We start from the raw sequence: 15,062 nt of genomic DNA, 5'->3' as shown, positions 1-15,062 counted from the left end.
CATCTTAAGCCTATTTCCATTCACATTGTGTCTTTTCATAGCACCCTCTTAACTATGCTACAGGAGGCTGCACTGTTACCTCAGATTCCAGTACAGCCCATGTTCACCTTCTCCCTGTGTCTGCAAGAGAAAGGCAAAGTTAATCAACAAGAAAATTTGTATTCACCCACCAATCACAGGTAATATGAGCACAGTTTCTTAATTCTGAAGCTATGTAAAAACACAAAGTAGGGGCAGTTATAGCAATTTAACAAGCAACAGTGATTCTCATCTTCTGAGCATTTCAGGTCATGTACTGTCCCTTTTTTCAGATTATCAAAAAATCACAACCGTTTGACCATGTAGTAGTTGAGAAAAACTTCATCTTCTTTCCTCACTTAGGCTGCTACAGCTGAAAACGCTGCCACAACCCTAACATACACCTTTCTGGCACTAATTAGACAATGCACAAATAGATTCTGTTTAATAAGAAATATTTTTCATGCACATTTTTCTCATACACTCTGAGAGCCACAAGGTGGGGAAGGTCAGGGGTCATAACTTTTATTGGCCCAACTTCTGCAGGTGGGAAGGACACGCTTTGGAAGATCACAGCACTCTTCTCTGGGGCCGGAGACAGAACCACAGTCTGTCAAGCCAGTGCCATGCCTAAGCTCTGTGGGAGCTAACCACTGGAACCCCACCCTGCGCGCGCCGGTTCTTCGGCTCTGAATCCTCGCGCAGCTGCGACGCGCGCTCCAGCAGCGAGGGGCGTGGCCTCGGCTGCACGATGAGGTAATCGGCCCTCAAACTCCCCCCCACACAAAACTCCGCCCTTGCGCGCTCTGCCCAATGGGCGGGTAGGGGAGGAGTCGGCCTCGCTCTGGTTTAGGCAGCTGCTATATAACAGTGTCTGGGGGATGTTCTTTCCTTTTTTCCTGCGGAGCGTCAGAGTTGATACCTCAAGTGGCGGGTGAGTCTGGGGTGTTCTGTGCCTCCGGAGCGGGGAGGGAAGAGGCTGGGCTGGGCTGGTCCGGTCCGGTCCCTGTTTTCGGGAGGCTTCGTCTTAGGCTTGTCCAGGAGCTCTTGCTGCGTCCCCCCGGGGCGGGCGGAGCGGTCAGCGCGGGCCGGCTGCACCTGCCGAGGCCGGGTTGTGTGACTCGCGGCGGCTGGATGAAGGCTGCGGAGACTACAAGTCCCAAAATGCACCGCTCCTCTTGAGCCGCCGCGTGCCCGTGGCGCAGTGCATGCTGGGGTTGGTGGTCCGCTGAGCCGCGCAGGCCGGGCTCCGTCGCTCGCAGCGAGGCTGCGTGATTGGGCGCGGCGGGGCTGATCCGGCTGAAACGTGGCTTGGGCGGTGCGTCCCGGCTGCTGCCTCGAGCTTTGCGGGGCGCTGCGTGCGGGGCGGCGCTGCGCTCTGCCGCTTGGCGCGGCCCAAACGCGGTGTCACGCGCCGCAGAGGGAGCGCGAAATAACCTGGGCCCGGACAGGGGCCTGCTCCTGAGCAGTACCGGACAGTTCGCCCCTCTTCCTCCTGTTCAGGGCTGGAGCTGTTCCCCGCGACATCCAGCAATTCGTGCTGGAAGAAAAACAGGCGTTTTTATGTTCATCATCTCTGGTCCTGTGAAACTGAGCTGTTACTGCTCCGCTTTATGATGCGTGGAGTTCACGCTTGCCCAGGCATCTGTATCAATCCTGCCACTTTCCTACAAGTGTAATATGATACTCGTAGCTGTGAGTGCGTGGAATAAACTGGCTTTAACTATGTAGGTGTGTTGCTGTAGTGCTATTAAGTTGAAAACTACCACTGAAGAGTATTTAAGAGTATCTCTGAATGAAATTGGTAAAAATCATTAAGGAAATTACGAAATATAGCAGAGAATGTCATTTAATATTGACAGTTACATATCTGATTGAATTAATCAATTTAAATGGGCTGTTTCATGGATTCTCAGTGGTTATAAATGAATGCTATACACTGATAGCTTGAATGCCTAATCCTTACGGTTGTTGAGGTATTTCATGTTGAAATCCCCTTTTAGTGTAATCGTACAGTCATGACTCCCACCCAGTATAATTTAGTGGCTGATGCTTGAGTTACTATACCTAAAACCAGAGCAGTACACAAACTGAAGTCAGCTGGGAATCTTAGTTTGCAATATTATAAATTAATCTTTAACTTTAGGGATTTGAGACTACAGTCAAGATAAATTACGCATATTAGAGTTTGTCAAACTTTATGCCTTTTTTCCCCAACTCTGATATTGTCTCACTCACTTGAATTGGCCTAGTTCTCTTATATGTGGAACTGGCATATTAGCTGTGACAGCATCAGTGGACATGTAATTCTAGCTGTACTGGGACTCTACATACCTAAGGTGTTTGACAGGATAAAAGGCTGCTAATTTACAGTTCTGAACCACTGCTCCTCAGTTTCCCTACTTCTGGAAAAATACCTGAGCAGTGTTTTTCTGGAGGAGAGGGTGGCAAAAGAGCAGCAAGCACAGAGCTTCAGAGTTGAGACTCTCGGCTCCTGAAGGACAGAGCAGGGTGCTACAGCAGCAGCCTTGGGAAAAGAAGGGCTCCAACAAGCAATAATTGAGAGGTGGTTGTATTGATTTGGGAGAGTAGGATGAGCAGTGTTACAAGTGTGTGTGGGCTGCTTTGATTGAATATTGAGGCAGTTGGTATGTGAACACCAAAATGTGGAACCACTAGTGTGTAAGACTTTTGAATTAAGATTATTCAACTGCAACAGGACACCCTCCAACAATTAATCTGTGAGATTGCTGGGTTTGAGATATATAGCTGAAACATACTTAAGTAGATTCTGTACTTGTCGATTATGGTGTGACACACACCAAAATACAGTATGGGTATTCCACATTTTGTTGTTTTTTCACACATTTTTGTGGCCTGTCAGTTGGGAGATGGGAATGTTGGAAAAGTATGGAGAAGACTCAAACAGCCTCTCAGAGTTTGCAGAGAGGAGGAACCAAAAACATTTTACATAATAACACATTTAAAAGTTGATCTGTCCCTTTAAGCAGAGTCACCTAATTTAAATAACACTCATTAGCCATTTTGTTAAACCCACTACTATTGGTGTGTAACTCTTAAGATTATGATATCTGGCAGATTTTTTTTCATGTTTTGTTCTTTGACAAGGTTTTTTGTATAATCAGTTGCCATGTTTGTGCAGGTCTTTTACACAGCAACAGAACACTTCTTGTAAATCTGCAAAAATTAGCTTGGGGAATAAAGACTAGTTATTAGCTGAAAGTACTTTTAACATTTCTTTTAACTGTCTGGATTTTTCAACTAGATAGTGCATATAACTAGTGCTGTCACAATTTTGTTTGTTCTAGGAACTATGGAGATAAACTTTATGGTGATATCCTGGAAGTTGTGCAGAATAATTAAGGTATGACTCTGAGAATGTTTCGAATTTCCTTGGGCTGGAAAGGGCACAGTATTTTTGGGTTTGGTCAAGATTGAACACTCCAAAGTGCTTCAGTTTCATAGACCGCTCTTCCTGTCTTCATCTATTTGAAAGTAATTCCCTCTTACAGTATGTGCCAGGGCATCAGTTACTTTGTCACAGTATTACTGGGTAGAGCGAAGAAAAGATAGTTATGGTAAATTATTGGACTCATTCCACATAATTTTCTATTTGTCAGCTCTCCAGCATCTTACTGCTTCTGCTTACCTGCTCTCAGTTGAGGAAAGCACTTTGGTGCTATTACCAACACTGTACCCTATATTCTGGACTCTGGAGCATCTGTTTATCCTGGCACTATGTTGTGTTTTGGTTTTAGACCTGTTCTACACCTAAAATTTAGGTCAACCTAGCTACATTGCTCAGGGCTGGGAAAAATTTCACACCCTCTGCAATGTACTTAGGTTGACAGAAGAATTCTTGCATTGACCTATTTACTGCCTTTAGAGGGGATGGACTTATTACAGCAATGGAAAAACTCCATCTGTCACTGTAGTAAATATCTACACTACTGAGGTGTGGCTGCAGCTGCAGTAGTGTTGGACATACCTTTAGGGTTAGTATGTGAATTAGCCATATGAACTAAGCCAGGTAGTTCTGTCATCTGCAAGTATCTGAGCATGAATAGCTTTACATATGTGGCAGTCCTATTGAGTGAGTTATTTTATGCATAAGAGTTTGCAGGATTGGGGCCTAAGTGTGTATCTGATATGTCTTGGCTTTTCAGAAGTCCCCTGTCATTGCATAGGTAGACAATAATTCAGGTTAACATAATACACAGTGTTAATTTTGAGTGTCCATAGACTAGATGTAAACTTTCTCTGACAAATCAGCTGAAGCTTTGTTGTGACTGGCTTAGATTATAAATTCTTTGGGGCAGGGAATGTTTTACTCTTGAAAACCGTTTTTAAGATGCAATATGATGTGGTGTTATATTACCACAAAGACAGCATAAGTATTCCCATATTATAAAACTTGAATTTACTATTGATTTTTCTACATCAGAATCTGACCCTTTTCTGTTTAATTTTAACTGCAGCCCTTCATGAAAACATCAACAGTTCTAGAAGACTATATGATGTACAATTGTGGATGTTCCTGAATGTTTAAGAAGTATGTTTGTGAATGGTCAAGTGGAGGAATAATATGAAGATGGGGATAAATGGATTGGCAAAAATCTAGACTTAATGCATTTATTTAGTTTAATCCATATTAACTAAATAGTTGAGGTAAAATTGTTACTTTCAGTCCTGTGAGGTATCACATGGTCTATCTTGATATTGGGAACAGTTGAGAGATTCATGGGAGTAGATGTGGTGGTGTAGTTTATTTGGATTGTTTAAGACCAATACTGTGGGAGATTGTAAACCATATCCATTTGTGGAATGGCCCCACTAGGCTTTACAACCATGTTAACTCATTATCCATTAACTTGAATTATCTAACTCAGGATAGAAGTTTAGTGTTCTCAGACCCTTAAGAGGGTGAGAACAAAAATGATCTCAAAGATTTTTTTGTTGGTGGTGAATTCAAATCTATCACAGAAAATGAACATATATGGTGGTGTGCAGTTTTAATAAAGATTATGCACACTTATATGCAAACTAGCTGTGGTTCTCAGGGTCTTGGCCAGTGGCCCTGAGTGGTGCAAAACTTGGACCACTTTTTTTACAGAATTTTTATGCTGGTTAACAAGAGTATCTAGTATTTCCCCTTCCTGACAATGCTTGAGGGGAAAGTAACTTTGTTTTGTTAGGTCACTTTCAAAATGCTGTATTATGCAATATTTATTAGTAACACTTTAAATGGTTGGTTTATCCTTATTTCTAGTGTGACTTATTAGCAAGTATCCAGAGGAGAATGAATGAATAACTGACAGCGCAGTTGGGATATAAAACTACTTGCGACTCTAGTGCTACTAAGACAGGTACAATTGAAAAATACACTTCTGATATTTTGATACAATATACTAATCTTCAAAGCACTAATACTTTTCAAATACTGTAAAGCGTGGGACATAGCTAAGTTATAGAGTAAGCTGTCTCTCTTTGTCAATTGAACCTTCGAGTAGTCTTTCTTGTGAACTGCCTATACATTCTTGCCTCCCTTTCTATAAAAGAAGTGATTTTGATATTTCTAGCTTATTAAGCAGTTCCAATCTGTCTGTGGGGTTTTGTTTTGTTTTAAATCAAGACAAGATGTCTAAGTGCTTTCCTTTGTCAGGGCAAAAATAGTGTACTGATACTTTTCTTGATTAAGTTTTTTTTGGTGGGGTTCCCCCCCAACAGACTCTATTGTATTTATAAGTTGCAGTGCCTTGTATTGATAAAGGTATCTGGCCCAAATGGAAAAAGGGCACTGTTCAACTTCTTGAGAAATTTCATTCTAGGATAGCATCTAAACTGAGTTATAGTTCTCACATGTTTGTTTTGGTATAGAGTTCCAGTATACCAAAAAGTGTCTAATTTTTAAAGTGGTCTATCAGTGATGAACCTATCCCGAACCTGACTTGCTGATGAGAAATTTTATACGGATCTGGCTTCTGAGATGAGACCACCATAAAAGTTAACCTGGTTACACCACTGTTCTATGCACTACTTAGGAAAGTATCTAATGTCAATTGATGCTGTTACTCAAACTGTCCTTTTTCTGCTGTACTAGCTGTACATGCAGTCCTATGCAGTAATCACACTTGGGGCTGTACTGCACTGATTGTGGTACATTGATGTCTGGAAACCTATCCCAAAATTCCTGGCAAGGCTTGTTGGTGTGCTGCATTCTGGACACTTTGCTCAGGATTCTTTTGGCAAATCAGGGAAATCCTAGTAGGAGGGGTCAAATCCCATAATTCCCAGAACATTCCTGGTAGTGAAGAATAGAGACTAGGCTGAGATTTTCAAAAGAACTGAAGAGTTAATTGTCAGTTGTATTTGTTTATCAGAACTTCTCTGCTTAGTCAAGAGGTTTGAAGAGTAGTTAAAATACAGTCCTGTGGAGTATGTGCGCATAGCATTGAACCAAATCAGGAGAAAAAGCCCTATGGCAAATAGCTTGCATATATAGAGGCCAAAAGCATGGGTTGATCCTTAGGGACAAGACCAAATTGACTGGGCTCTGTAGCACAACTACTGGGACCCTTGTGTTGGCATTTATACTTTGTCCCACTTCCAGGAGCACAGAGATTTCTAAAGCTAACATTCATAAATAAAACCCCAATATCAAATTTCTGACTTGGTGTAATCCATACTACATCTGTAATATTTTTCTTTTCTGTTTTGGATGAGATGGCTTTAATCTAAGGGAAAATGCAGTCCCAATGTAATTATTACAGTGGAAATGGGATGGAGTATGTGAGTGGTGAACATAAGGGTAGGATGTTAAGATGTGGCATGAGACACAATTTGGCCCGAGTGTTTACACATAAAGTAATTACATAATCCTAATTTCCTGTGCAGTCAACTCATGCATCTGGACAGGTAGCAGACTAGTGGGAAATGTGTCACATACTCAACAGTTGCTCTAGGGCTGCTAATAAATGAACATAATACCTTTGATAGTATTCAGTTTCACCAAACTACTGTGCAATCTGTCTTGTTGCAGAGTTCTCTGAAGGCTGACTCAATATTAAAGGTATGTATTCTAATAAAGGTTGATGTTGATGAAGTATAAGTAATTCTGGTCTGATCAATGATGATACTATCCCGAACCTGATTCCTTGATGAAAAACTCATATACGGATCTGGCTTCTGAGATTAGACAACCATGATTCATATTGCTTTTTCTAAACACTAGAGCTGTGTGAAAGTAGTATTTCAAACAAGTAGATTTTGTTTACTTGGTAGACCATGTATTGACTGAAAATTTGCCTATTGTATCCACATTTACTGTTTTCCACAAGGCATGATTATTGCCTTTGTTTTCTTGTAAAACTGCACTGTTATTCCCCACTTCAGTCTGATTTCTGAACTTGTGGTGATGCATGGACTGTTGCATGATCAGTGGCTCATATGTACTTAAATGGTATTTGGTTTGTGTCCTTTCTTTTCTAATAGGATATAATTGATTTATTGTTCATGAAATATTTGATATTTCAATCTAGGATGAGGCCACTTCAGTTTGCATTTCTGTTGCAGTAATAAAGATTAAAATGCATTGAATACCTGGACAGTGCAATAAAAGTGGCTGGGATGTAGGCCTTTAATTTAGTAATGCTGGCTGTTTAAGCCTATTTGGGATTTTTATTGTTCATTGGCTGACAATTAACTTATTCTTTGGGAGTTCCCTGCAGTTCTAATCTCTGAAGGATAGGAAAACAGGAATTTTAGGTCTCTAGTGTCATGATCACATTTGTTTACCCAGCCTTACAAAGGTGCCAAATCATATGAGCAAGAAAAGTAGATCTTTTAGGATAATAAAGATGTGTAATGATGGTGTTATATTTTCAACTCCACAGAGTTTGCAGAATGCTTATACTGATGTATGTAATTAATACTACATCATAATAAGACTTCAATAAGAAAGGGTGAATAGATGTTAGATTTGCACATTGAATGACATTGGCACATTTCCTTGCCTAATCTAAGAATTAAAAATGAATGTCTGATTTACTAACTGAATCTTTTTTGAACAGTGAAATGGTGGAAAATGTACAAGCAGATGCATTTAGTTATGCAGGTATGTAATTGAAGAAAATGCATCCTCTGTTGAAAAGTGCCTTGTATTGGTAATTTTGGGTTTCTCACTGTAGGCTTAACTTGGTCAGGTAGCTGATCTCAGTTTGTCCTAAACTGAAAGGACATCCCTCCTCTGTCCAAGGCCCTTCATATGTCAGTAATCTTAATTAGCCTTTGAATGAATCACTGTTCTTTTCTAATCTGTAGGGGTCACTCTGAAATGTCAGAGTGCTTTACTTCTATGGACTGAGCATATTGCTTGCACTGTTTTTGGTTGGTTTTTTAACTTGAAAATTTATGAACTAGAGAACTTATACACTTCTAAGTATTGCACTTTAAATGTGAATTGAATTGTAATTTATTGGGGTTTTATAATCCTATTCTGAACCTGATTTTTTTGCTGAAAAACTATGGATCTAGCTTCTAAAATAAGATCCAGAGATCACAGGAATATACTAAATTTTAAATTTGTCTATTGGATAAATCTACCAACTATTTAACCTTAAAAGCACACTTTCAGGTGGAATAGCTTCATTTGCTTGAGAATAAAATGTCTTGTAACATATTTTTTCTTTTGTGCATTCAGTTTCTCATGTAAAATAAGCTGTTTTATTTAGTTTGTTTTCCCTTTTTAGTGATGAGGTGGAATTTTTGTATCATCACCTGACAAGTGTGGATGGTATCACTGGAAGAAGTCCGACACCTGAAGATACATACCAAGATTTTAACAACAAAAAAAATTTACCAGGTTTATGCTTCTGAAATAGTTTGTGGAATTGTTTGGTAGTTAATATTTCTAAAATGTCACATGGCACAGAACCAGTTGGTTTCCACTTCTTTTAAAACTGTGAGCAATCATGTTTTGTGGAAATCTGAAGGTTTTGCCAAAAGTGAAGACCCAGCTCCCTCTAGTGAAACCAAAGCTAGAAACTGCGTGTGGAATCAAAGAAGAGAAAATTCAGTTTTGCTAGAATCAGTCACATTTAACATCTTACGTTTTCAGACATGACTTCTCTCAGGAGATTATGGTGGCTGAAGGGAAATAGAACATACTTTAAAACTTTTTAAAAAGTGTAGCATAAAAATTAATTTTTCTGTTTTATCAGGAAAGGCTCCCCTGCTCAGTAAAGAAAATACTAAGGGCAACAAACAATAAGCTTCAGTAGTGGGGTGGAAAAAACTCCAGTGGCTAGCTGGTCTCCTGTGAAGGAAATAAAGCACAATTTGCTATTACTGAGGAAAAAACTTATCTAACAGTAATAAAATAATAGTCAATGGAAAACCCAGGCACCCTGTGTAAAAAGATGGAGAGTACTAATGCAGAAAATCATAGTAATGAGTCTTCCCCCTTTTGAGTACAATATCATTCAGGAAGTGAAAGAGGAAGATCAGGTTGTGGTATTAATCAGTGAAGGCACTGAGGAAGCAAAAATATCGGACATTTGTGAGAAAGCAAAATTCAAGACTCATGGGAGGAGTTGTGGTCACAAGAGAAAACAAGGCTTAAACCACAGCCTGGGTTCTGTTTATGCTGATAGGGAAAGAGAAGTAAGTTTTTTTTTTTTTTATGCACCACTGCCCAACCGCATGAAAAGACCAATGTCATTGCTGTGGAACTTTTTTCTCTTGATCAGAAAGATGCTATCAATGCATGTTCATGTGGAAAAGAGGTCAGTAGAGGGAAGAGAGGCAGGTACACACATGGAGACTTGTGGTTTCTTTAAAGCAGGTGAAAAATAACCATGTGGGAGAAACATCTCTGCATTCAGCCCTAATGCAGTAAGGAAAGAGGTGGAGGAGAGGGGTCAAACATCTGATAAATAGCAGGCCACAAAGGCTGCAGTGAGTGGCATAACATCCAGTATGCCCTTTAGTATCACCCTCAACCCTAGTGTTAGGTAGGAAAGCAGAATGAAAGAGTGATACACTTAAACACACATTTCAGAGTATAAGAAAAACCATCCTATAATCCCCATGCTTAATACAGAACTGGCAAAAATGCTAGTTGGGGGCTGCAGCCCTTTTCATTTGTCGAGGCAGAGGGCTTTCAGGCACTAATGGAATACACCATTCCCAAGTGGCACATACCTAGCAAAACCTACTTTTCAGCTAAGGCAATACCACAATTGTACAAAACTCTCTAGATAACAGTGTCCAAGGCATTGAGAATGTCAGGTGAGGAACATCCATCTGACCACTGAAATGTGGACTAGTGGTCAGACCAGGGGTGGGCAAACTTTTTTTGGCCTGAGGGCCATATCAGGGTTGCACAACTGTATGGAGGGCTGGGTAGGGAAGGCTGTACCTCCCCAAACAGCGTGGCCCCCACTGCCTGTCACCTGTCTGCCATGACAGCTGCCCCCCCCAACCTCTGCTCCATCTAACCACTCCCTGTCCCCTGACTGCCCCCGGAACCTCCCACCCCCTTACCATACTGGAGCCACCCCCGCCGCTGCCATGAGTGGTGGGCCAGAGCACTGGTGGTGCAGTGCGCTGAGGCTGCGGGGAAGGGGCTGGGCAGGATGGTACTGTGGGCCATGGTTTGCCCTCCTCTGGGTCATGGACTGTGTGTGTATCAGCTCATTGAATATCTCTTCCTTTTCAGTTACCTGTGGCAGCAGGTAGCCAGACCCTTTGGCTACAGACTACAGCCTGCAAAACTGTATTTCCGTTTTGAAAAACCCTACAATCCATTGTGTATTGGAGAAACTGCAGAATATTAATGCAGAATGGCTTTCCCCTTGCTCACTTTTAGCAGGGTTTATTACTTCTGATGATGGCACATACCACATTAGTCCCATTAAGGAAGGGGGGAATACTTCAATGTGCCATGCTTTGTACACATTTCCTGATGCAATAGTTCATTCATTACTGAACAAAGATGATGTGAAAAACATGCTGGCCATTGCACATAAAGTCTGCAGTCACTTCAGCCATTCCTTTACAGCTGCTTATACTTTACAAGAACTGCAAAGGCAAAATGGCCTTCCATTGCACCAACTACCAAACACCATGGGCTAAACCAGTGGTTCTCAAACTTTTGGACTGGTAACCCCTTTCACATAGTGCACCCCCTTATCAATTAAAAACACTTTTTATATATTTAACACATTGTAAATGCTGGAGGCAAAGAGGGGTTTGGGGTGGAGGCTGACAGCTCCCAACCCCCAGTTTGAGAAACGCTGGGCTAGACAAACGGAATTTCACTCTGTATGTTTGAGCAATTACTGGGGCAATACAAAGCTATTAGTGACTATGCAGTGCCTCAGAGGTATGAAGGAAGCAATCTGTTTCTAACGCTTCCACAGTGGCGTTTTAAGAAAAGTCTGTAGTATGCGGAGACCTTTTGATGAAGCTTTCTGATGGGGTGCTAAAAAGATGCTAGTCTTAGCCAAGTCAGTCTGCTCATTAGCCTCCTAGAGGGGGAAAAAGTGCCACCTGCAAGAACAGTTTGGAGAAGTGGATGTTGTTGCAGCAGTATATTGGCTAAATAGTATTTTAGCCATTCTGAAAGAAGGCTCGTATAATTTATATTAGGGGGTCTGAGGAGTACATTCTTGCTTTCTTTAGATCCATGATTTAAAGGACATTACCTGTCTTTCTCCCAGGGGGTGAGCCTAATACAGAATATTACCAAAATGTTCTCTCGGATACAGTTGCTAAATGTATTTCCACTAGAACTGGTGAGAAAACAAGCTCCTCTAGCATCAGGTATCAAATAGAAGAAAGTTGGAGAAAAATTGAAAGATTTCAGTATTCAGAAGGTGAGATCTTTTTGGGTACCTCATAGGCATCACATTCCAAAATGTCACTCTGGGATTTGCTCCTTGATCTAGATTTGATTAAAGTAGCAGAAAAGGGTACCATGCTAAAAGATCCTGCATCTCTGATTATGAAATGATGGAGGCCTACCTCCAGGAGCAGTTATTTTACACAAAACGATGAGCCTTTGATCTCTTGGCTTGGTAAGAGAAGGATATGGCTAGCACTAAGCATAGTAGCTATGGAATATCTTCGCTGCCTTCTGGTGTGATATTCATAAAAATGAACAAGCATTTTTTTGCCACTTGACTACACCTTGGAAGATGACCTGGGATATGGGATTAGTGAGGAGGGACTGGGAAGAAGTGCATGATGCCTCTAGTTTTTGGGGGAAATTACTTCCTCTGAACAATGTATCTTTCTCAACTTTTTTTAGTGTTTGATTTTAATGTGGTATTTTGTGTTCATTACTTTGTGTGGCACAGATATAGGGTGACATTTGATATAAACAGAAGTAATTAAATGTAAATCATGGCAGAGTTTTTAATGCACAACAAGAAAAATCAGTTACATGATTTTATAGGATTGCTGTTTAACAAGATGTAAGACCTTTTAAACTTAAGTTGCTTTGTAAATGAAGCATTAAAACATTACATGCATCAAGCAAAACTTTATACTGACATCCTGTACCAATATTCATTGGATTTGAATGTTGAAGTCTGTAGCAAGCCAGGAAATGAGAAGTTAAAGCTACATGTGAAAATAAACCATATACCTTTTCTCAGATTTTTACCTTCATCAAATTACAGCTGGGCATGGAGGGGAAAATGGAATGGTGCTGCATAAATTCCTTGGTACCACTTACATTGTTTGCTTTTCCAGGATGAGGCAGGCTCCTGCACCCTGTTCATGCAGGGACATTCTACTCTTGCCTGTAAGTAGGCTAGGAAGGATTTGACGGAGTGGTAAATGTTGGCAAACATTGATTTCACTATTGATATGGATAATAAAAATTCACAGATAAGCAGTGTTTTTCTTACATTGCTGGAGCCCCAAGTTTGATTTAAGGATATTAATATCTTTTAATATGTGGTATTAATAGGTGTGCTTATCAACCTCTAACTTTTTTCACCTCAGTGTCTGCTGTCATTAAAAATAGTTGAAGCCTGTGTGCAGTCCTTTGTGCAGCTGAACTTAAAATGAACTTAAAACTGGTAAAAAAAATGAGACTGGGATTCATCAAATTCTGTATGCTAAGCAGCTCTTTCCCTAAGCTAAGCTGTGGGAGATGCTGATAAGGAATGTGCTCTATGGACAAGAATCCGTCTCCTGCTGTCAAACAGTTTAGGTTCCCCTAAGCTGTTTCTTGTGAATATTAGGCAACTGCACAGACAGGGGAAATGGAGATGGTGCCTCACAAGTTTTAACGTGGGCGTTAAGAGAACTTTTATAGGGTAGGGATGAGGCAGACCCACATTCAATTCCATCTTCTGCCTGATGGGAAGAGAGGATTAGAAGAGGGTTCTTTGCATGTTATGGGAGAATTTCCTAACCACTAAACTTGGGGGTTACTCTGATAGAGGTCTCCCTCAGTGTGTCTTAGTAAAGCTGTTCTGTGTGTAGATAGTCATTGGATAATGGAGAGTGGATGCTTCCTTCCTAGCTCAGGTGTGGGTGCCCTGGCCATCAGGCTGAAAAGTCATTGGGGGCTAGAGAGTGAATTTGGATACTTTTAGAGACAAACAGTTTCAGGCAAGATAGGTGGAGAGTGTCCTCCTCTCCTATTTCCCCCCCCCCCCCCCACGGTAGAGCAGTGGGGCTTAGGTAGGAGCCAGGTGGTCAGACACCTAGTGACGCTGCAGTGCAGATGCTCAGAGCCAGAAAGTTAGGTGCCGAAGAAACTTTTGCAGCACAAATTTAGGTGTCAAGTGATGTTAGGCACTAGCTGAGCAGGGATTTTGTGGATTCCAGTGGGGCCTAAATCTGGTGTTTAGGCACCTTGCTATCTTTGGGCATCTGGTCCTTAGTGCCTAGCACAAAGCTTGATGAGGGGGCTCTGTGTTGTCCTCGGACGTTATCCATGAAAGTGATACATTCCCAGAGTGGAGATGGAAACTTAGAAATGGATTTGGTAGAGTCTAGGCAGAAACAACACTGAGGAAGAAGCAAATGGAAATAAGACATTGCATCAAATGCCAAGGTCCTTTGTTTTCTCAATTGGTCTGTGGCAGACTACCTGTTCCCTTCTTTAGTCTAGTTAAGCTATTCCATTCTTTAGTCCAGCAGTTTTTGAACCTTGGGGCCAAGGCCAAAATCATTTTCACCCCCTTCCCACCTCAGAAAGGTCACTAGGCAACTCCTGGGACCTACAGCAGGAAAGTCATGCTCATGCAGGGGTCAGAATTTCATTTGCTATTCTGGGCCATGCGCTGGAATATAAATTTGCTATATACTCCCTTTAATTCCAAAGCAGTACTTCTGTTGATGTTAGTGGGAGGTTTGCAGAGAGATAAAGTACACTAAAAAGACCTTTATGTAATTAAACTTACCCTTATCTGTACAATACTTCATTGCTGTACTCAACATTAAACAAAACTTACTTTTAGAACAAATGCTTTTTCTGCCATTTGTTTCTCTTCCTTCCCTGTCTCCCCGCTCTGCATTTTCTTCCTTTTCTACCCCATAAAATTAAATACTACATTAAAGTGTCAGCAGTGGGCTTTTTGAGCTAGTTCATCTGGACTAATTGGGGCATGGAATCCACCTTTAAAGGTATGCTGCATGTCTGAACTATACACACCTTATGGCAGTATGGGAACTAGCATAATTAGGAGTGTAGATAGTGAGGCACTGCTTAGGGGAGCGAAGATGCACCTTCTGAATGCTGTAGGTATGTACCTATGTGGCTTGCTACATAGCCAAACAGTACTTCGCCTGCCTGCACTGCTAGTGTTAGCAGTGTAGTATCCCACTGCCAGAGCCTTTCCCTGCTACAGTGAAAGGCATTGGCAACACAGAAAGCCTCTCCCAGGTCCCTGCTGCCAGAACTTCTCAGAGAGAGCGGTAGCTACATCTGCAGTGTGGATGGAGCTTTTCTCTGCATCATATGCCTAGACATATTCTACATGCTGCCACAATATATGAAGTGT

At 41.3% G+C, this 15,062-nt stretch overlaps 1 long non-coding RNA gene and 3 other non-coding genes across 7 annotated transcripts; all 4 read left to right on the top strand.

Annotated features, from left to right (window-relative positions):
• Positions 1 to 864: 864 nt before the first annotated feature.
• LOC144262681 (uncharacterized) lies at positions 865 to 12,697 on the top strand. Of its 4 annotated transcripts, XR_013345591.1 has the most exons (8): positions 865 to 952; positions 3,348 to 3,403; positions 4,518 to 4,591; positions 5,309 to 5,405; positions 7,079 to 7,108; positions 8,109 to 8,152; positions 8,787 to 8,899; positions 10,757 to 12,697. It is a non-coding gene; the product is annotated as an uncharacterized LOC144262681 (long non-coding RNA). The 4 variants fall into 4 exon arrangements; XR_013345590.1 differs by having other exon boundaries at positions 8,787 to 12,697; XR_013345593.1 differs by lacking the exon at positions 865 to 952 and adding an exon at positions 1,276 to 1,745 and having other exon boundaries at positions 8,787 to 12,697.
• Positions 5,958 to 6,027, top strand: LOC144263341 (small nucleolar RNA SNORD50). The gene has a single exon (XR_013345804.1). It is a non-coding gene; the product is annotated as a small nucleolar RNA SNORD50 (small nucleolar RNA).
• Positions 7,161 to 7,231, top strand: LOC144263340 (small nucleolar RNA SNORD50). Its single transcript, XR_013345803.1, has one exon. It is a non-coding gene; the product is annotated as a small nucleolar RNA SNORD50 (small nucleolar RNA).
• LOC144263342 (small nucleolar RNA SNORD50) lies at positions 8,517 to 8,581 on the top strand. Its single transcript, XR_013345805.1, has one exon. It is a non-coding gene; the product is annotated as a small nucleolar RNA SNORD50 (small nucleolar RNA).
• Positions 12,698 to 15,062: the final 2,365 nt, after the last annotated feature.

The sequence above is a fragment of the Eretmochelys imbricata genome, chromosome 3 (assembly GCF_965152235.1).
Source record: "Eretmochelys imbricata isolate rEreImb1 chromosome 3, rEreImb1.hap1, whole genome shotgun sequence".
In the NCBI taxonomy this organism is placed as follows: domain Eukaryota; kingdom Metazoa; phylum Chordata; order Testudines; family Cheloniidae; genus Eretmochelys; species Eretmochelys imbricata.
This window is presented reverse-complemented; position numbering and strand designations above follow the sequence as displayed.